Genomic DNA, 23,026 nt, shown 5'->3' on the forward strand with positions numbered 1-23,026 from the left:
ACTGATCTGAGACTTTATGACATTTTTTAAATTTTCGTTATACACTCGGATAAAAAAAGTTAAACAACGAGAGATTTTTATTTTTGTTATCGCAAGTAATAGCAGAATTACAAAACAAAAGCATTCCAGTCATCGTCTAGTAGATTATCGTCCATCTATTATCTAAAAGAAAATTCAAGTCATTTAGTTCAGTTTTAAAATTGGTTTTGTTTTTTAAAAGGTGTACGAACACTTTTATGGGCCACCGTATGTATATCTATTATTTGGTCGATCGAAAACACGGTTTTATAAGGATTTATGGCAAAATTTACGCAATTCAAACACACAAGATTATTTTAATGTATTTCTTTAACGATTTAATTATTTTTAATACAATAATGAATATGAAACATACAGGATAGCTAAATCTAACAAGAAACATACATATATTCCTAATATGGAATATACAAAAAATATAGAGTGTTCCAAAATTACGGTATTTCCGGAAAATGAGGTGTTCCTGAGGTGATTTGAAGTAACTTTCTCCTTTACAAAAATTTTGTTCGAGGCATCGTTTACGAGTTATGGAGGAAAATCAATGACCAATGAGGGGCGAGCTCGCCTGGCGCTAAGCGGCCGAGCCAATGAGCGGCAGTGGGCTTCGCACGCTCGTTGGCTGGGCCGCTTCGCGCCAACCGAGCTCGCCTCTCATTGGTCAGTGTTTTTCGTTAATAACTCTATAACGATGCCTCGGAGAAAATTTTTGTAAAGGAAAAAGTTACTACGAATGGCCTCAATAATCTCCAATTTCCCGGAAGTACCATAATTTTGGAACACTCTGTATATATTCTATATTCGCACAGCATATGGTATCTACATAAACATATTTATACAGTGGACAAAAAGTATTCGCAAACCTTTTAAAACGGAATAACTTTTTCATAATTCAGCCAAGCGATCCAAATTTCTTTGGGACGTTAGAGCGATTAGTTTACTAAGCAATGACTACAAATTCAATTAGATTTCAGAAACAAGTAAATCTGATCGGTAAAAAAATGAATTTTGCGAGAAGCTAAAACAAGGTTGCCGCGACAACGTAGGTAAAAATATTCTTCGCATAAAAGATGCTGTCAAGTATCACTTCGATATTAATGACGTTACAGAAATTTCCATTATAAGCGTAGTACAGTAAACGTAAAAATAACGAGGGAGTCCGAGCAAGCGCTGAAAAGAATCGTAATAGACGCAAACGATTTTGTCTGCACTGTACCTGCTGTATCGAAGACCGAGTTTTTATTCTGGAAGGTACAAAGTATCTGGCGGCGCTTGCGTCGTTATAATATTTTCCACAACTGTACGCGGTGTTCAAGTATACAAATAAGGATATCTGTGTAGCGACATAACTCATACAACCATCGCGCAGACGGTACGAATAAAACATATTGTTGCGCGAGACAGCATTCAGAACGGTATCGGAAACAATGAGGAGAAGAAACTGACTTAATTACAGTGGTTCGTGAAAATATTCGAACGCTCGTTATTGAAACTGTAAAATATTGAACGTGCGCATCTTAAACTCAAGTTTGGAAAGTGATGTTGTAATTATTATAAGGCACAAGTATCGTGATTGTATACGCATACAAAAAATGTGTGTCGGTCAATGTTCGTTGAAGTTGTAAAACATTTGTCGCAAAGATGCTGTGGAAAAGTGTGATAAAAGTATTCGAACGCCTTCAGATGAAACAGTGTTGATTAATAATCTCGTACAATTATTGTAAACATTATCGGATTCAGTCGATCCTTTCACTGCTGACTGAAAGGAAAATATTGTTTTATTCTTTTATTTCGTTTATTTTTAATAGAAAAATTTAATATTTCTTATTATGTCTAAAAATAATTTAATTAACTTAATATCATAATAATAAACTTTAATATAATTATAAATAATAATTATAAACTTTAATAAGTTAATTATGCTCGAAAATAAACCAAAAGCACAGATATTGGTCACCTCACTGTAACCGGCTCCACCAGAAGAAATATCTAGTTTCATATTAGTTTCATAACTTTGACAGACATTACTGTACAGTAATGTTTTCCTAATTGACGCTCAGATTGTGCAGAAAAATGGACAATTTGGGAAAAGTAGATACGATTGTCCGAGCGCTGCACCTAGTTTTTATCTGTTAATGATGTCTGGACAAATTCTTCCTGTAAAATTAATGTTATGCACAGAAATAGTTAAAGAATTTTGCATTTTAAAATTATGCCTGAAATTATTGTCGAACAACTTTTTTAGAAATTTGCAACTATTGATCTTCTTTAAAAGTAGAACCATTAAAAAATCATGAGTCGCAAGGCTCGAACAATCGTATCTCCTCTTCCCGAATTGTCCAACTTTGTGGACAATCCGAGGGTCAATTAGAGAAACATTACTGTGGCGCTAAAAGACAGTAAATTATTCGTGGGTTTTTGTTCGTGCTCCTACAATAATTGAAAACGGTCATCTGCCATTTATTCGTCATAGAATTATTCCCGGGCACGTTCGTCGAGATTTTTTTGTCCCCGCTTTTTCGTGCCGTTCACGCGTTAAATGGCGACGCAAAATTAAAAGTTGAACACGAAGCGAAATTCGTAGGCATTTTCGAGATAATAACTGCTCGTATGCCGTGCCGCGCACAGTTTATTTGCACGGATGTTTAAATAGCAATAAGCAGACAATGATTTCTGCGCAAATATTTGGAAATTTGGCTTTTATGGCGCTCGCGGAACGCCGTTTCCGAAACGATTGGTATTTGCTCGTGAAAGAATTGGTTTTATAAATGCATGCTGATCGGTATATTCGGGCACGAATATGAACGTGTTGCGACGAATATCTTGTTATTGCTGGCAATTTGAATATTTTGAGTCGTTCGATGAACCAAAAATTAACGAGATTCGGTAGTGCAAACGAAGTTGCGACGTTTAAAAGTGATTAAAACTTTGAGAAATCGATTGTTTGAAACGGCAAATAATTTCGATTGGCATTGATTCGTCGATATTATTCTATGTACAGTCATTTTTTTTTTTAATGGTTCTACTTTTAAAGTAGATCAATAGTTGCAAATTTCTGAAAAAGTTGTTCGACAATAATTTCAGGCATAATTTTAAAATGCTAAATTCTTTAACTATTTCTGTGCATAACATTAATTGCACAGGAAGAATTTGTCCAGACATCATTAACAGATAAAACGCTCTCTTCAGTCAACATATTCTTTAACCGCATTAACGTGCGTCGCGTCGTTCTCTGGAAATTCACTGTAATGCACTGCGACGACAGAATTCAAAGGAGAAGTTTCAGGGAAAATTGCACTTTCAGCCGATGCGCATGAAAGTTATTTTCATTACAGGTACTTCGACATAGTCGGTCTTTGAAATGTCTTTAAACGGATCCGAATAAATTATAAATTTCCATGCTATTATTAGCATGTCGGATATTCCGGTACTCAAACTTTACAATGAAATCTTTTAATAACCTTTTCATATCTTTCTATTGGCAACATGATTTACCGCAGAGATTTCTCGAACATCGTTTCTGTATCTTCTTTTTTTCTGAAACTCTTAAAACAATTTCTTTCTCATCCAATGAATCGCATGAATTTTATCCATTTAAAAGCAACTTTTTTTTATACGTATAAAATAAAAATAATAGTTAGACATCGAATTTTTGTGCATTTAATGCAGAAACCAGTAATTGAAATACAAAATTGTGTAGGGAGAATTTAATGTTAATTTAATTTAATTTCAACTTGTCAGAATGATTACAAAATACAATTTATTTTTATTTGTTTTCTCTTTCTTATGATCGTCTTGCAGAATTTCTATGTTGTAGATTTTGCCGTGCCAAAAGTTGCATATTTTCATCAGAAAATAACACTGAATGCTAATACTAATCGTTTTTCGACATGAACAGGTGAATACCGTTTTATAGAAAATCTCGAGTTGCGTTAACTAATGTTTAAAAAAACATGCACACCCTGGAATGGACAGCCTGTATAACTAATAATAATAAACGATAATTCGAAAGTTTCACAAAGGCATTTTTTATGACCTTCGGCAATAGATCAGCGATGGAGATTGACTAGAAATATCGGCATTAGTACAACGTAATTTATTGCAACACTAATAGTTAATCTCTGTGTTTCGTTATTACTCCTTATCTGTGTTTGCGCTTTGATACCCGCGATAAGCAACACGTTATTCCTTCTTTCCGAATTTGATTTATTTTCCAGCACTGCTTCTGTCGTTTTCTTATGTGATATCACGGTTTCCTGCACATTTTTCCTGCAAAATTTAAATATTACAACATTGCATTTTAAATTTTCCTGCAAAATTTAAGGATAATAAATAATAAGAATAATAAACAGTCAAAGAATGGGTATTGTAAAACGTTCCACACGTGGTGCCACATTCACATTTGCTGTTATAAAAGCAAAAGGTGGAACAACTTCCTATTAAAACCTTTAATCGTTCAATTTAAATAACTATTAATTGTTTTGTTCGAGAATACTTTTGTGAGCCATTTCTGGTACATGTTTACAATCAATGTACTGTAAAAACGCTATAATATTGTTGTATTATTTTCTAATTTTGCTTACGCAGTCTTAAGACCCATCCCTTGTTATATGTGTCATGTTATACGTTTCATTGAACAAATCGGCAATTACTTAGTTGCCAACCCAATATTTTATTAATCGAATGTTAGAAACGAAAGCGTTCGAATGCTTTCGTGTATGAGTGTACACATGCATTTCGAAAAATCAACGAGATCGTTTAGCATGTTAAGCTCACCCTCGCTGCGAACGATAAAATCATTAGCATCGTTACCTACACCGGCGTCATCCTTCGAAGGATTCCGTGGCACAATTGCTGGAACATTACTGAATAAAAGTTGCGTATTTCCTGCAATTACCGTTTCTCCTAATTACCAACAACTACCTTAACGTGCAATTTCGAGGAGTATACGCTGCTGTCAATTTACATCCTGTACGCAGGCCGCTAGGTTTTACTCGGAATTTATCGCCGGGAGCAGCAGCAGATGCATCGCTCTCGATGATGAAAACATCGGTGCGTTCTTAAGATTTTCCAGCGCTTAGAATATGCATATTATCTTATTTACATATGTCTCGTATATACATATATATTTTTGAAGGAACTCGAGTGGGAAATGATGCCTCGGACAAAAGTATTGTGAAGGAAAAAGTTGCTTCAAATCACCTCAGGAATCCCTCATTTCTCGGAAATACCATAATTTTGGGACACCCTATATATATTGTATATTCTAGCATTATATATAGCATTATACGTATATTCTAGCATATATATATACATATATATACAGGGTGTTCTAAAAATGTCTCGCAATCCGGAAATGGGAGGTTCCTGGGGTTATTTGAAGCAACTTTTTCCTTAGCGAAAATGCAATCCGCGGCTTCGTTTACGAGTTATTAACGAAAAACGGTGACCAATGAGACGCGAGATCAGTTGGCGCGAGACGGCCGAGCCAATGAGCGGAACCGAGCTCCCTGCACTCGTTGGGCTGGTCTACCTCACGCCAACCGAGCTCGCTTCTCATTGGTCAGTGTTTTTCGTTAATAACTCGTAAACGAAGCCGCGGATTGCATTTTCGCTAAGGAAAAAGTTGCTTCAAATGACCTCAGGAATCATCCTCTGCCAGATTGCGAGACATTTTCGTGACATCCTGTATATAAGGAGCATAACTGAACCAATAACTACAAGTTTTGTATAAATCATTATTTATTGCCAAGAAGATAGGAGAATATTAAAAAATAAACATTATAGTTATTTTATATGTATATGTATCTGCGAAAGCGTATTTCTACGTCAAATCGAAATACAATGGACGCGTCTCGACCAGTCAGATAGGTTAAATGTTTAGGTTAAATATTTTAATATATTAAAACCACGAGGTGCTTTAACAGCCGTGAAGCACGATGATGGAAGCGTAATGGAATGAGCATGCTTCTCTCGTAACGGTCTAGAACCAATACGTCGGTGCTGATGAGATTGTGGTCTATCTCAAGTACGAAGATTTATCAAAGGAACGGGTTTTCTTATACATTCGTTTCTTTTTTTTTATTGTGTCGAGCAAAAATCCCGTTTCCGCGATTGCTAAATAAGGAAAAACGATGAGATAATTTTTCAAGAGAAATCCTTCTGGCCGTTTTGCTTATTACTAGGATTTAAATTCCACAGATAATTAACAGATCCAAGGTAATAAATTCACTCGATAAAATTGCAAGAGTTTTTCCTGTGTTCAGAGTATATTTTTAATAGCCCATACGAAATAAATGAAAGATAATTACAAGTTAACGCATATAAAGCGAAATAAAAAGAATGGAAATAATAATAAAACTTTAATTGTACGCTTATTCCGTTTATGCGCTTAAATTGCATAATTATGCACTTAAATTGAACATTAATGTTATTTCTGTTATTACGAGAGGTAACAAAGAATCCTTCTATCAAGGTTATTGCGAAGGTTATTTCAAGGTTGGTGACATTCTTTTTTAAATTAACGTTTATTTTTTATAACCCAATGTTAAATGATCTCAGGAACTCCGTATTTCCCTTGTATGCGAATGAAGATCGATGCCCCTGAAAATTTCGAGAAAGATTACGTTGAAAGAGAATCACTTCTTCCGTCGTATTTTTTATAGTTTATTTATATTAACGTCGTTTATTTATATTCACTCCATATAAAAAAAATTGTTTGTAACATGAGTGATACGAGGAAACTCGTACCAAGGTGGCCTGTTGCGAAAGGGCTCGTCGTTTCGGCGATACCAAGCTTCCGTCCGTTATTCGTTTTCGCTCGGGAGACCATTAGGGCCACTTTGGACTAATAAATTTTCAATTTCTTGCCGGTAGCAATGTGACTGAAAGCTTCTCAGCGCACGTATGTGCTCCACTATGCAGTTTCACGTGATATCGTGTGACGGAAACGGCTGGCGGCCTTGCGCGACGACGCGCCCGGCATTGACCGGGTCACTAATTTCCAAGGAAAAGGAACCTGCCCGCCGCCGACCGTTAACCTTTTAGGTACGGCTGAATTCTGCGCGAGGCTATTTCTCTGGACGGCAGAGTCTGATACTGTACATTCTGTCTGTATATACAGGGTGTCCCAAAAATGTCTCGCAATCCGAAAGTGGCGGGTTCCTCGGGCCATTTGAGGCAACTTTTTCCTTTACAAAAATGTTCTCCGAGGCACCGTTAACGAGTTATTAACGAAAAACAGTGACCAATGAGAGGCGAGCTCGGCTAGCGCGAGGCGATCGAGCCAATGAGCGGAACTGGGCTTCGCGCGCTGGTTGGCTGGGTCGCCACGCGTCAGCCGTACTCGATTCTTATTGGCGCACTGTTTTTCGTTGATAACTCGTTAACGGTGCCTCGGAGAACATTTTTGTAAAGGAAGAAGTTGCTTCAAATGATCCGAGGAACCCGCCATTTCCGGATTGCGAGACATTTTTGGGACACCCTGTAGACTGTTGTAAATCTATGCGAAGACAAAAGAAGCGTGAAACAATGCATACGAAGACGATTATTTGGTTCGAACGATGAGCGAGTGAGCTACTAGAGCAAGCCACTATAGTGGCGCGTCGTGGCTAAAAGGTTAATTCCATAGCTCTTCCCCGGGGCTACTGGGACGGCCGTTTTCGTTGCTAGGAAAGTGCGTTCCTATCGAAGTTACAACGCGTTCGCGTAATAATGGCGTATCAGCGACGCGCAGCCGTTCAAGTGCGCGCTCAACGATCCGAATGAACAAAGGTCTCTCGTGACGAAATCGTCTACTAAATAGAACGATACAATGGACGAAAATGCGCGTTTTTATCCATCACGCTGGCTTGCTTAACCAGGGAGTCTTTAATGAGTATTTAATGAGAGCTATTTTTTTTAGTTCAATTTTTTTGTTCTAAGAAAACGGTTGTAGCGGTGCCTTTGGTTTGTTTACGGGTATATTAAATTAAATTTTATTATATTATATTAAATTTTATGTTGTATTAAGGGGAGCTTAGAAAAATTGATACATCATCCTTTGTCTTCTTTATAACCGTGCAACTTTTGCATTTAACAATTTTCATAAGACGCATAATTCATAAGTTAGTATATTGTATTCACTCTGTATATTATATTTGTACATATTTACATATTTCACTATTTTTCTTTAATAAACGTGATGTTTTAAAGTCGCACTTTAGTTTTTAACGGAAGCTACAGGCTACCTAATTTGCGGAAACATTGTCGAGGAAGTGCATTTCCGGGCGAAAAGGTAGCACACGCTTGCTATCATGTTATTCTCATCCTCGATCGTACATCCACAATTTGATACATTCTTTTGTAAATCTTCAATGCTTAATTTTAAAAAAAGGTTATAATTTTGAAAGAAAATATAAGAAAACGTATAAATTAACGAGGTATAACAGCATTTTTTATTTTATTTTCACAATGAATGATTGTTTAGTTAACGAAGGAGCCCTCTTTTTAATTCTAATTTTTGCAAAATGACGTATGAAAATGGAAATTGTTAAAACCAAGAAATTATAATAAACGACAAACTGTGCAAAGATTGTAATAGTATTAATAATAATTAATAACTAGATCGCAGAACTCTATATACGATCGATTGAAAAAGCTTGCCAAGACCAAATTATGCTATTTATATAGTTCACAAGCCAATTAGCGACTCCCTATAAAAAGTATGAAACCGATCGTGTCCAAAAACCAATAATTCAAGTGACATATCAATTTCAATATTTTAAAGCGTTGCACTGGATAATAGAACATATACATACATGTACATACATATGTATGCGTTGTTGTATGATTTGTATGGATTGAAGTTAATGTATTCTGCCAATCACTTTCTATATAATTTGTTGGTCGGATAACGTGCACCCTAACACCATTCGATCAATGATTTTAATGGGCACCTTGTACATACGTAAAAAGGTCATAAAACATTGGATACTACAAATATAAATGAAAATTATTGTTCGTCAAACTTGAATGACCAAATACAATACTTGTATATATTTTGTCATTTAGTATGACAAAAATATTACTGTATTTTTCACCAGGGTAATGCACTACCGCACATACTATGTATAAAAATAATAAAAGAATACTTTCCTCGAAAAAAGAAGATCTTATTTTGGATTGGCCAGTAAGATCGCATCGTCGAAAATTGTTACGGAAATCTTAAGCTGAATATGCAAACGGCAGACAGTTTCAAAATATCGCCGAATGAAAAATTTATATTGTTGCCAACCCAATACAAGACGAGCGGGAGACAATTAGAGAAAAATATTACTAAAAAGAACTCTATAAATCTTTGCCAAAGATAATTACGATTGTTAATAAATATAAAGAACGAGCCTCCACGACGCGTCGTTAAGAAAAGTGTTTAATCGTTTCCACCGTGCGCCACGTGGGGAGGCACGCGATCGACTCTTCGGATCGGTGAATGGATCTCATTCATTTCCACAGTGGTTCTCATGGGATCGGTTGCACACCAGAGCCGAAAACGAGATGTCGGAATAAAGCGAAACGGTTCTCCGCGGTAGTATAAAAGTAGTATAGAAAGTATAGAAATATAGGTATAGAAAGTAGTATAGAAACGGGCAGGTGAGAGAAAAGGGGAGGCTCGAAAGAGAAAACGGGGTGGCAACAGCGGCGACAGCGACAACGGTGACAGCGACAACGGCGGCGACGCCAGTGGCGACGGCAGTGACGGTGGCAGTGGCGGCGGAGCCAGTGAAAGGAGAACGGAGGGGAGGGATTCGATTGAATAGGAGGGGAAGAAAAGTAGGGAGATCGAAAACCGATGCTGGATAGATCGGAACGCGGGGAAGACCGCAACTTTATCGCCCGTATACGAATTACCGAGAGTGGGGAGGCGCCTTGATTGACATGCATTGATTGCGTAATATTCTCGATGAACGTGCATTGACAGCCGAGAGATTCCGCGGAGGAATAAAAAAAACGGAAACGACGACGTGGGAACAAGTGATGGCGCGTCTCTGTGGATCTGGAAAAATTATTGCGAACAAGCTGCACGCGTATTTTCGTATTATTATGAGAGAGAGAGAGAGAGAGAGAGAGAGAGAGAGACGTGTTGCGAGGTTGCTCGTGAAAGCGTTTGAACAAATAACAAAAGCATTAAAATGAAATAAAATTAATAAAATAAAATTGTCCTTTGCGTTGTACCTCCTACTCAATTATTATACAATATTGTACAATAATTGTACGAGATTATTAATCAATTGTTTCATCTGAAGGCGTTCGAATACCCGAGCATTCTTCAATAATTTCTACCGAAAACATCTTCACAATTTCAGTAATAATAAAATAGTATTATTAATATAAAATATTCACATTTACAATTATCGATTAACGTCACCACTGAGAAGTCATTGTTATTGCTTGTTACTCTTTATTGTTAAATTCGTTAATTATTGTTACATCTGTGTTAATTACATTAAACAGTTAAGACACTAGGAACTGCAGAATACTAGATAGATATAACATGAAGGATTATTTAATAAACGGTTGGTTTAGTTATAAAAGTTCGTCCACTTTCGTTGTAAAGAAAATAATAAGTACTGTTTTATCATTCTTAAAATTTTGTTCGAAATGATCTTTTTATACGGAGAAACAACATTTAATATTATATCATTAAATGATGATTGTCGAATGTTGATATTGAAATTATGAAATTATTATTAATGAGTTAAACGAGGACTCTATGCATTTATGTCTATTATTGGCTTACAACGAAGGAAATGAATCGAAACAAAAGTAGTGCCAACAACACGTGGTGTTCCCAGGCGGTCAACCCCATCCAAGTACTGACCACGCTCAACGCTGTTTAACTTCGATGATCAGACGAGAATCGGTTCTCTGCAACGTGATATGGCCGTTGGCCACGTTCAAATGTGACAAACATGAATTTGTTAAATACAGAACGAATAAGACGAACGTTGTATGTTCAACAATGCTGTAAGCTATTTCCTGAATGATCATCGGACTTCAAGGAGAATTACGAGAACAAAAATTGGTTGCCGCAAAAAAAAGAGAAGAGCATTCCTTCTTCGATGGATCAGCCATTTTACTGTGAAAGAGCCCAAAGGCGACTGGAGAGCGAATCGTGGGAATCATTTGAGCTCAGTCGGCAGAACGGAGCTCCGATTTCCATCGTAGCACCTATCCGTAACACCCACCACATACCTCACAATTTTGTTCTCGTGCAAATAATGACATAATCGCATCACGACACGGAAGAAAGTTTCACGTTCACGCTGGAAAATGTGATATTTACTCGATAAAGAGCTTTTCGACAAGAGCTACCGACGGTTTTCTCTGTAAATAAAATAAATTTAAATTTAACAAGTCGAGTAAATTATTGCAACTTTTTTCATTATTGCAATACCATGAAAAATAATAATAACATAATATAATAATATAATATATAATAATATAATAATATAATATAATATAATATAATATAATATAATAATATAATAACATAATATAATATATAATAATATAATAATATAATATAATATAATATAATAATACTGAAATAATAATATAATATAATAATATATATATAGAAGTTGCAGAGTTTCTTTGTTTAAAGAAATACCAGAGGTTTTATAATAGAGGAATCCACTCATAACAATTTAATCGATATACGAGTTCGCAATGAAAGCTTTCAGTGAATCCCACACCGAAGGTGCGCGCATGCATATTTTCTGGTACACCCTGTATAGATCGTATGCACGTATGTTTCTCGGTATAGTCGCGACCATTTACGCCCACTGGCTGGCTCATGCAGACTTTGTTTGTTGCGATTGTTACCCCGAGCTCCGGTCCCATACCGCGGAATATAAATTCAAGCGGCATTTTCGGATTACCTCCAAGCAAGTTAACGACATATGTACCTCCATACGGTCGCACGGAGATCGGTTTCAAGGAATAATCTGAACGTGTCATAGGTGGAATCTCATAGAAAATAAATGAAATAAATAAATATCATTATAATAAAGATTATAATATAAATATCATTATAATAAATATTATAATATAAATATTATAATAAATATTATAATATAAATATTATAATAAATATTATAATATAAATATTATAATAAATATTATAATATAAATATTATAATAAATATTATAATATAAATATTAATATTTAATATTATGTATGGCTTAATTATATATATATATATAAATATAATTAAGCCGTACATCAATAATTAGTGTCAAAACTTTTGTTCGTGGCTATGCACATCATTTAAAGAAATATTGTTTTCCAAAGATGCCTAGCCAGTGATTGATGCTAATATTTCAAGAGACATATTCTTCCTGAATGCAATTAGAACAAAAATATTATTATAAAATTTTCACGATAAACTGCAACGATTGTCCTTCTTCTTCCTGTTGCTAATTACATCTACTATTTTCAACTTATGAAACACAGCGAATATTACCGCAAGGCTCGTTATGATTTTCACGAGAAATTCTAGCTCGCTTCCTAGTTGTTATTCGTTTATATTTCCATGATACTTGGCCTCGAGATGCACGCTGTTTCTACCAGCAGATTCGTTCGAGGTAATCGAAAATGTTCTTTTTTTTTACATTTTTCTTCACTATCTTTATCTGTGTGTAGACATCCTACGAAGATCGATGAAATTGAATCTTTAACATTAGAAATCAATTATCGCACAACGTAATATTTTTTAATATCTTTCACATATTTATTTTGTATATTTTTCTGTATTGTTGTTTATTGTTGTATATTTGTGCATACATCTACTCCATCGGCCGTGCAAAAATAAAACAAGTTTATCCGCGAGAAATTAAAATTGTCAGGAACCGCGAACACGTTTTTACACGGAATGATGAAGTGTTGCCTGTCTGGGACACTTGATTGCGTCAAACGTGACTTCGAATGCGAAAACTGCAGAATAAGCGAGGTCCAGTACCAAACGAATTTATTATCTACGTGGAATGTACACATTTACGCGAAGTATACTTAGGCGAAACGCGGAAACAGACGGACTTCTCCGTTTTTATTTAATACGATAAAACGTCGATTATACGAACCGGTTATAAACAATTAACTTAACAATTAACTGTATTATATATCAATTATCAATTATATATAACAGTTAACTACATTTACGGATGTTGATTATACGTATATCTATTTTTACTGAAGCGAGCTTCTTTGACTCATACGATAAAATTGAAGTTTTTTGCAAAAAATAGTTACATGAAAAATTTATTATTAAAAACTTCATCTTTGTTTTCAATGTCAGAATTGCAAAATAAATCTGGCTGATCGGGAGACACAAGGCGTCTCAGCTGTAGTTATTGTTATTATTGTAGATTATTTTTGGAGGAATTGAAAAATTGTATCAAAACAAAAGTTTTTCTTCTCAAGAAATTTCATTATCAATTTGTCGAATAAATCGACTTTCTACTATACTTTCAAGCTCACATTCACCGTCGCAAATCATTCGGATTCGAACACCTGCGCGAATCGTAAGATCCTCGGAACAATAAATTTACCAACATCTCTAGGTTCGAACGAACAACGTTTGCACCGTGTCACGGCCGAGCGAACGCGAATTTACACGGAACTATCCTCACGGGAAGCTACATTCCGAAATTCGGATATCATCGCTGCGTCGTAGAATTTCCGGAAGCTGGAAGAAAAAGTGTAATTAAACATAAATGATACGGTCGCGGACTACAATGGAGAACTTTCTACGAATATAACCGGCTGGAATGCCAATTACATCGAAGGAAATCCGACACACGCTGTTTCTGTTTCATTCCTGCCCGAGCAATTATGGTGTTTTCGCGAACATGAGAACCACAGTATTTTCGCGCGGTTACGAAGGCAACGGAGTTTCCCCCGTGTTTACTATTATGCACGTATCGTGGATCCCGAATCGGTAATTGTTTTCCCCTCCCCCCCCCCCCCTCCCAGTTCCTAGCAATTATTCTACTGTATGTACACGTTCTAGAAAAGTTAAGTGAGCCACGAGGTTAAGTTGACTCGAGCGCGCTCCCAGTTTGGTCACCGCGCACCGGTTAAAAGAAAAACGTTTTGTACAAGACTTCGGTAGCCGAGCGTACAATGGCAACGGCACGGAACGCGCTTTCCGAGCCATTGGCACGTGGGAATTCAAGGATTACATTATCGAGACTATAAGCGGCTGAAATACGCCACGAAAGTTCCTTGGAGAACGATCTATTGCAAGACTAGGGACGTGAGTCATCGCCGCTCGTTTCTCGATGATAACCGTCGCGGATTGGTATTTAAACGTGTGAGAGAATTACTTTTACGTATACCATTTCCTTCGCAGTCGCAGTTGTGTTCCGAGTTTTTTTCGATTCTAATTCTTTCCTCGGCTAACTTTTGCTTTAAAGGTGCAAAGATTTCCGGCTGTTTTGTATGTAATTGTATATAATTGTATATAATATTGTATGTAATCTGTCGCTTCTAAAACTATTATCAAAATTTTAATGAAAATGTCTAATCCGTGTCTAATGTGTAATCCGGAAATGGGAGATTCCTGGGGTCATTTGAAGCAACTTTTCCCTTTGCGAAAATGTTCTCCGAGGCTTCGTTTACGAGTTATTAACGAAAAACAGTGAGCAATCAGAGGCGAGATCATTTGGCGCGAGACGGCCGAGCCAATGAGGGGAACCGGGCTCCGTGCACTCGTTGGCCGGGCCGCCGCGCGCCAGCCGAGCTCGCCTCTTATTGGTCAGTGTTTTTCGTTAATAACTCGTGAACGAAGCCTTGGAGAAAATTTTCGTAAAGGAAGAAGTTGCTTCAAGTGACCTCAGGAATCCCCTACTGTCGGATTGCGAGACATTTTTTGGGACACCCTGTATATATGGCTACAAGGAAGAACGTCGCAAGTAACAATTTCAAAAAATTTAAATTAATACATTAATTAAACTATAGCACATAGTATTTACATATTTATCGGACAAAACGTGGTCAAAACAAATTCCATAGTTTCAAAAAACTGACGTAAATCTGAAACGCTGTTAACACGAAGCATCAGTGACCAGAATTTTAAGCAACAATATCTGAAAATTGAAAACATGTGTGACTCACGGCGTTCTTGCTTGCAGCCACAGATATAATGCCTCGAAACAAAGACGATTTTCCTTTAAAATATCTTGTAATCATTAGAAGCGCAGGACTACTGCACACACGATATTCTTCTTAAATGTTTCTTTTAATCTCAGCATCGGATGACTCAACATTGTATGTATTTCCCTGTCGCGAGGCACGAATATGAAGCAAGCAAGAAAGATGAGGCTGGCGAGTGGGGGAACGCGGGGAGTAAGGTCAGATAAGACGCTAGTTTGTTGGGTAAACAGAGCACGCGGCTACCGCCGTATGCATTTCGCCAGGATCGAGTGTTCGCTGCGATAAGGTGTGTTTGTTAGAACTCTCGAGTGCGTTTGCATGCCTCTTAATACAATTAACAACTATGTTACGTAACAACGGAGAGAACGGTTCGGTGGTAAACAATAAAAGTATTAATTACAGAATGCGAGGCAAAAATGTAAACGGTCGCGAGGGGAATGCGATATTAACCTCAAAACATCCTCTGCGACACAAACAAATTTTCAAGAAGATTTAAATAAAACCGAATTCGATTCATATTATTCGAGGTTATGTTATACGTATAAACGAATACATTCGTTGAACGCCGTTTATGAACGCCGTTGGAATTTGATTTCAACGTAACACAACATTTCTATATAACAATAAATGTCATGAACCATTTATTGAACTAATATCAAAATTAATATCAAAATCCCTACATCACCCACCCGATTACTTAAAATAGTTGAAGTGCCTGAATTTAAACTATTTTTATTTTGATAATAAATTACTAAACAATATGAGATAAACCCTAAACCATCCCAGCCTAATATAATTCTTAACATTCTCGGACTTAAAATCATTAGACACATTGATAAAATAAATAATAATAATAAATAAATAAATATCTGCTTCTATATAATTAACTGAATAAATTATAATAAACCCAGAAATAAATAACACAACTCTAATATACATCAACCCTGCTCGATCCAAATATAATAAATAACTAAATTTCATACTATTAAGACTATCGATCACTCACTCAAACAAAACCATAACTTTAAATATTTCTATATAAATATCCTTATTAAAAATAACAATAAGCTCAATATAAATATAAATAACCTAAAATAATTAAAAGATTTTTTTCTCGAAGAAAAAAACAAATGTTTCATCCGCGAAGTGAATCGAAGAGAAGAGAAGGCACACTGGAATGATCGAGCGGCGCAATAAGCTGTCTATTATGCATTTTATTGTTGTCGAGGCTACTACTCCTCTTGCATTAACTGCTATCATTGAATCTAGCATTTTACAAAGACTACACGGACGCGGCACGATTATCAGCGTAGAATTGCTTCCTGCGATGCAACAAAGAAAGTTATACCTAGCCGATGAAGGCGTGGCACACACACACACATACACATGCATACACATGGGCGCTCGGCTCCGGTCTCTGCGAAGCTGTTGAGTCATATAATTGAACTCATAGCTGAATACCGGTATTCACCGTGTCAAGGAACTCTTCTTTTTATGAGACCGCCCTCGCATTCGGAATATAATAGGTTCGTCTATGCAGTTACTGAACCGTTTTAACCGCATACCATTATCACATCTTCGCACTCCGCGAGCCATCGAATTATGCAACGATTGTCGCGCCGATAACTGGATCTTCTTCGGGACTCTTATGAATTATGATCTCACGAATTAACCCGCGGGCTGCGGTCACCGGGTCATCTTGACCCATTCAATGTATTCAAATCGTCGCCTAATTACTTCATTCTCGAACATTAAGGGACAGCGAGTTAAAAGATGGATGATTTTCGGTCATTGTTGTAAACATTAAGGAAATTGTGCGACGCTTTTCATACCTAACCTCTGATAATTTAAGGTACATCGGTGTTGTTTAGCATGATTTTCCGTCGGTCTAGGAAAAAAAAATATGAACCTAAATTCTATTTAAAAAGGATGCCAAAAGAAGGATAATATGCGGTATTGAATTGAAAGGAGTGATTCTAGTTACTTTAATTAGAGAATAAACATAATTAATGAATAACTATTATTATACAGTATAAACATAATTATTGAATCTTAATATGTACGTATTATAGTACTTTAATATCAAGTTTTTGACAACAAATTTCGAAAATGCGAGCAAAATAAGCGAGTAAAATGAGCGTATCAAATTATGAATGTTCCTAAGCATACTCAATTATATTTTTATCGGAATGATCAGCCGTTTGAGTGTGATTCACACATAGCATAGATGATGTCACAGACTATAATGAATATCCTCGAAATGACTAAGCATGAAAACATGAAGTTCAAAGGAAACAGTTTGGTTCCTGTGCCTGCTCTAATCCGACGAATCAATTTGAAGGGATAAACACAAACAGACACGTTTAAGAATTGATTATTCTTTCTCGTCTTCCATCGATGCTTTATTTTTAACATACACGCACTTACGTTACTACGCTCTTAATTCTAACTAAAAAATTGCATTTTCATTTAACAACTTTATTTTCTTTTAATAGAATCATATACTTTTTATTATACCGATCGATTCAGTTCGTCATTCTCTTCATAAAAATATCAAGGCGTTTTTATTGCGAAATTTAATTCGTTTAGGAGATATTTGAATTTTAGTAGCGCACAGTGTTAACACTCATCTAATCTAAAGTTGGTGTTACAAAATACGATGCAAAGATTTTCTCTTGTTTCTGAAAGATACTAAAATTCGAATATTTTCTAAACCAATGATTTCTCGCAATAAATACCTTAGTATTTTTATGAAGAGAATGGCGAGCCGAATCGACTGGTATAATAAAAAATATATGATTCTATTGAAAAAAACCAAGTTGACCTTCATACGTCCTCGACGCGTTCACCTAGAAAAATCTTACCAATATCAGATTTCGTGTACCCTAAAACCATTCATACTTCGTTGGGAACATTTTTTAGTATCATCGACGGTTTCGAAGATACTTGACTAGATCGGTTCAAATGGGTCACCCTGTATATTGTGCCGAAGCAAACAGCAGGAAGAGCAACTCAATCCATAGATCTGCAATTTGTAGTGTTATATGTATAATTATAATGAATACAGTGAGGATTTTATTTAAAACGCGTGAGGAAACCGTATAGAAATGAACTAGAACCTGTTAAAAGAAGACCGTGCGAAAAGCGTCCCGGAATTAACAACCGTTTCGTCTACGGTAATGATGTCAGTCGATTTCGGGAACATGACAAATGATTCGTAGATCTTGAAGAAACGGTTTCCCCCGGCGCGGCGGCGCGCAACGATGCGAAGAGACTTCAATGCCCGCACAGACGGCAACGAAACAGGATGTGTCTCTATCCACTCATCGTTGAACCGAGGCTGCGAAACCAGAGGCCAGGGACGCGTCACCTTATTCGTCTTCTTGGATCGAACAAGAGAAGGTGGTAGCGACTTCCGGTTGTCCGTTACGTTCTTTTAATATGAACCCCTCGAAACGACATCCATAAGGCGAATGTAAAAGGAATAACTAGTATTATATTTTATTAAATAAGCGGTGCTCTGTAATATAAATATAAAGATAATATTGTATATTCTGTATATTCTCTTTTCTACACCAATAACATCCATCGGTCGAATTCATTCTTATTACTTGAAAAGTCGAATGAACTTTATTATATTAAACTTGATTTTAAAATGTATTTCTTCCTCTTCTAGATTAAAGCCGACAAATATTTGAAAAGTTTCCAGTTCATCATTCTAATGTTTTCCCTTTTTCATATTTCTTACAGGAGAGTGTCGAGTATGGCATAATGTGCACTGACAGTTCATTATTCAATTTCATCAAGTTGTAATCTTATTTTTATCTGTCTATTTTCTTTATAGTTTGCATTTTCTGATAGTAAATTCGCAGTTTTTTTCTGTCAGTTCAAAATTGCTCCTCTCTCGCGTCGTTAATAAATTTTATCGCGGAATTAAGTAATTTAATTTTATTTAACAAATTAGATTTAATATCTCAACTATATAATATATATACTATATTATACTAATATACTAATAATAACTATATACTAATACTATATATATATAGTATAATATATATATTATATATAGTATATATAGTATATATATATATTATATATAGTATAATATAGTATAATACTATATATCTTAACTATATAAGCAATAAGCGTATTGGTATGTTGAAAATGACATATTTAAGTAATCAATATGAAAATGCTGATATTTTTCTGTGGCATGTATGGTTTCTTCATTGGAAAAACAGTTCCAATTTGTCGTGTATAGTGTAATTTACAATTCACTCTTACGAGTATTTAATGGCGAATGGAAAAACATTTGGAGGATGACTATCTCTGGCAATACAAAACGAAACTCAAGAATAAGAAGTTGTAATTTGAATAATTAACGATTACGATCTTCTCTGATTCACCGTTAATGGTATGCATAAGCCAGGTCGGTGTAGGAACGGACATTGACGTAGCGGACGAATTATACAGACAAAGAATTGAATGAAGTCGTCGTTATTTAGACTTTAATTCTGGACTCCTACGCATCCGTTTTTTAATTTGACACGTTTCTCACCGCTTTGAAAAATGTGGATTCTGCGCGCCAATTTATTATTTGAGAACAGTGTCGGTAGTCTTTAATCTTAAACATGTCTCGTCTTATCACGGTTTTGTTGTTGTTTGAATGTATCCGGAAATTTTGTAGTGTCAGTTTTTGTCTTGTCATGAAATATTATTTTTGTATCCTCCCTTCTGTTTCTGAAAAAGATATTTGATATTTTTAGTATTTAAGTGATTTTGTTATATTTAACCTACACTACACAATAAAAAGAAATTACTATATTTACTGTATTATACTATGTTATATACTATATGTACTATATAGTATATAACATAGTATATATGTATATTAGTATATATACTATATATATTATAGTATATATTAGTATATATACTACATATATTATAGTATATATAGTTTATATACAGGGTGTCCCAAAAATGTCTCGCATTACGAAAATGTGGGGTAGCTGAGATCATTTTAAGTAACTTTTCCCTTTGCGAAAATGCAATCTGCGGCTTTGTTTAAATCGCATCGACGTCGTCGATTATTACGTTACAATACATTTATCAGTAAATCACTAGAATGAGAAAAAAAGAAGTCGCCTATTACGCAGGCTGCAGCATGCAACTCGTTAGAACGTTGCTAGAATAAATAAAAAAAAAAACTTGGCTACTCCGCACTATTTACCTAAATCGCCGCAACTGCATTCTGTTACGGTATATTCCCGCCGCTGTTTCATGAAATAGACATAGACGAATACATGCAGCGTATTTGGTGACTCTTACGGCGGCTACTTTGTATGCTAGAGACCACGAGCCTCGTGAGTTCCTGCGAGAGCATCGTGGAAAAACTGTAGAAGTTGGCACGATATGAATCTTAATTAGGAATGCCTCGCTGCCACTTCCTTAGACCTAAGTACGAATTCTGTTATGATTTAATCATTAGCCAGATTTTCCGGAACAGTTGTTTCCTTGTAACTGCTCGTAATCTTGCTTTTTAAATTGCTTTCATAAAAGCGTGAAGTCGGGAAGACGGCGCTCGGGATTCATTAGACCCTGCACACTTAATCAATTGTATAACTCCTTGTTGCCTCATCAAATTGTATATTAACTTATATAATTGTTTTCGTAATTGCTTTTCTAAATTATTGAGATCTCTATGTAACATTTTTTATATATTATATATATATATATATATTATATTATATGTATAACCCCTGGCAAAGTAATTCGAACACCTTTTGAAACGCAGTAACTTTCTTAAAACTGGACCCAATGAGCACATCGTCTTAAACTGACGCTTTATTTTAAGTTCACAAAATTAGGAAATTATTAAACTATATATACATATATTAGAATATATATATTAGAATAATATAACTATAACTATATACATATTAGAATATCTCTTTTAATTCCTATTTCAACGGTAAAATACGGATCCTAATGTTTCAAAAAAAATATATCGTTTTGTAAGGCCGTTAAACAAGCACTCGATTCAATATTTTGCTAAGAAAAAATAGTACTTCTACGAGCATAAGATTTACCAGAAGATTAGGAAACATTAAGAAATCGTTTTTAATTTTCTCGTGAAAGGACGAAATAATTTTACAAACGATCCAATATCTTGTAGCAACCACAACATCTATTCATCCTTATATTGCAAGGCAAACACAAATTTCATTTGCTATTTTATATTATTTATGTATAGTCAACTGCTGTTGCGAATGTTTCTTTAATTTATTTATTTATTGTATTTCCCAATTCGTACGAATTACACCGTGTGGAATTACAGAAAACTATCAGCAAAAAAGCTGAAGTTGAAGTGAACGAACGCAGAAGTTGAAAAGAACAGAACAGTTTCCTCCGTATTTTCACGGCTGTAGAACCACGATGTCCAGCTTAAACGGAAGTCTCCGCCAACCAGTCTTACGCGGGCGTGCAGATGCATCTCATGCATTATTTATTCGTCACCATCGATCCTGCCGTGGATGAAGCGGACATCATCAGTCACCTTAAGACCGACGACGAATGTTGTACTTCTAATATACGCGGTTTAATAGTTCTGCGTAAATTGCGACCGTCCGGTCCAAACCGAAGCAACAAATTCTACATTCTTTTATTATCAAGCCATTACTTGATCTGTTAATTTCTCGCGTTCTCAAATGTACATGGTAAATGTATATCAACAATCTGCATTCGGAAGATATTCTCAGCTCAGCGTCCAACAATTGAAACGTAGTAGTGAAACCCTAGTAAAAACTGAAACCTAGCATTTCAAGTAAAATGTAAAATGATAATGGTAAACATTAGGTTCTGCGAACCCAGTCCCGATGACCTTGATCTTGAAATATGTTGTCAAGGTCATCATACCGAACAACTTTCCCCATAGAAGTTACCGTTGCTCGGTCTTGTGTCACAGCAAAACAACGAGAAACATACCTGCCACTTGTCACGCAAATTCATCAACAAAATTAGAATTACCAAATTTAACCTATAAACTAAAGCATGCTGATTATTGTGGGGTGATCTTATTGCTATGCTATTGATTTGTTTTCGGACACAGTTAACTTTATATTTTCGAATAGGAGATATATTACATTTTTTATTAAAAAGTAAACGAAATAAAAGAATAAGAGAAAAAATTAATATGTCTTATTCGATAAATTTGTGTAAAGTTAATTGTGCCCGAAAACAAATCAGACGCACAGCAACTGGTAACCTCACAGTAACCGGCTCCACTACCCTACTTATAAGTAAGTTATCGATACAATTCTAGCAGCCGCAGATATACAGTTATGCAGAGGACAGTTATGTTCTTTCAGATAGAGAGCTCGACGTTTTCTATAGGATAGTATAACTTATTAATTTATTTATGTTGAAAAGAAGAAGATATTTTGATTTCATTAAGTGTAAAATAACAGAGATATTAGGCGCCAGGTGCTAATTATTGCTGGATCGCCCTGTATATGGACGACTTAGAAGCCAATCAGTGTTTGTCCATTTACCTTAGAATTGAGGTATGTGTTCGTAGATAAATATGGAGTGCGAAACCTGTATACGATATATTTTCTTTTTTTAAGCAAAGAAGAGATTTGTTCGCGCTGTAAACAAAAGCTTGATATCTTTCATTTATCAACAGTCATTTACAAATATTTCATCCAATGGATCGAGCAGTATTGTATTTTTTTTTTTTAGGGCGTACAAGCTTTACTCGACGTGTTGTTTTACTGTAATCAATTGGTATGG

At 35.5% G+C, this 23,026-nt stretch overlaps 1 protein-coding gene and 1 pseudogene across 3 annotated transcripts in view; one reads left to right on the forward strand and one right to left on the reverse strand.

Annotated features, from left to right (window-relative positions):
* Nucleotides 1–23,026, forward strand: part of crb (cell polarity complex component crumbs) — a 69,539-nt gene that overhangs the window by 21,526 nt on the left and 24,987 nt on the right. The window lies entirely within an intron of this gene.
* LOC117224846 (5S ribosomal RNA) lies at nucleotides 10,841–10,962 on the reverse strand (annotated as a pseudogene).

Source organism: Megalopta genalis, chromosome 9 (genome assembly GCF_051020955.1).
Source record: "Megalopta genalis isolate 19385.01 chromosome 9, iyMegGena1_principal, whole genome shotgun sequence".
NCBI lineage: Eukaryota > Metazoa > Arthropoda > Insecta > Hymenoptera > Halictidae > Megalopta > Megalopta genalis.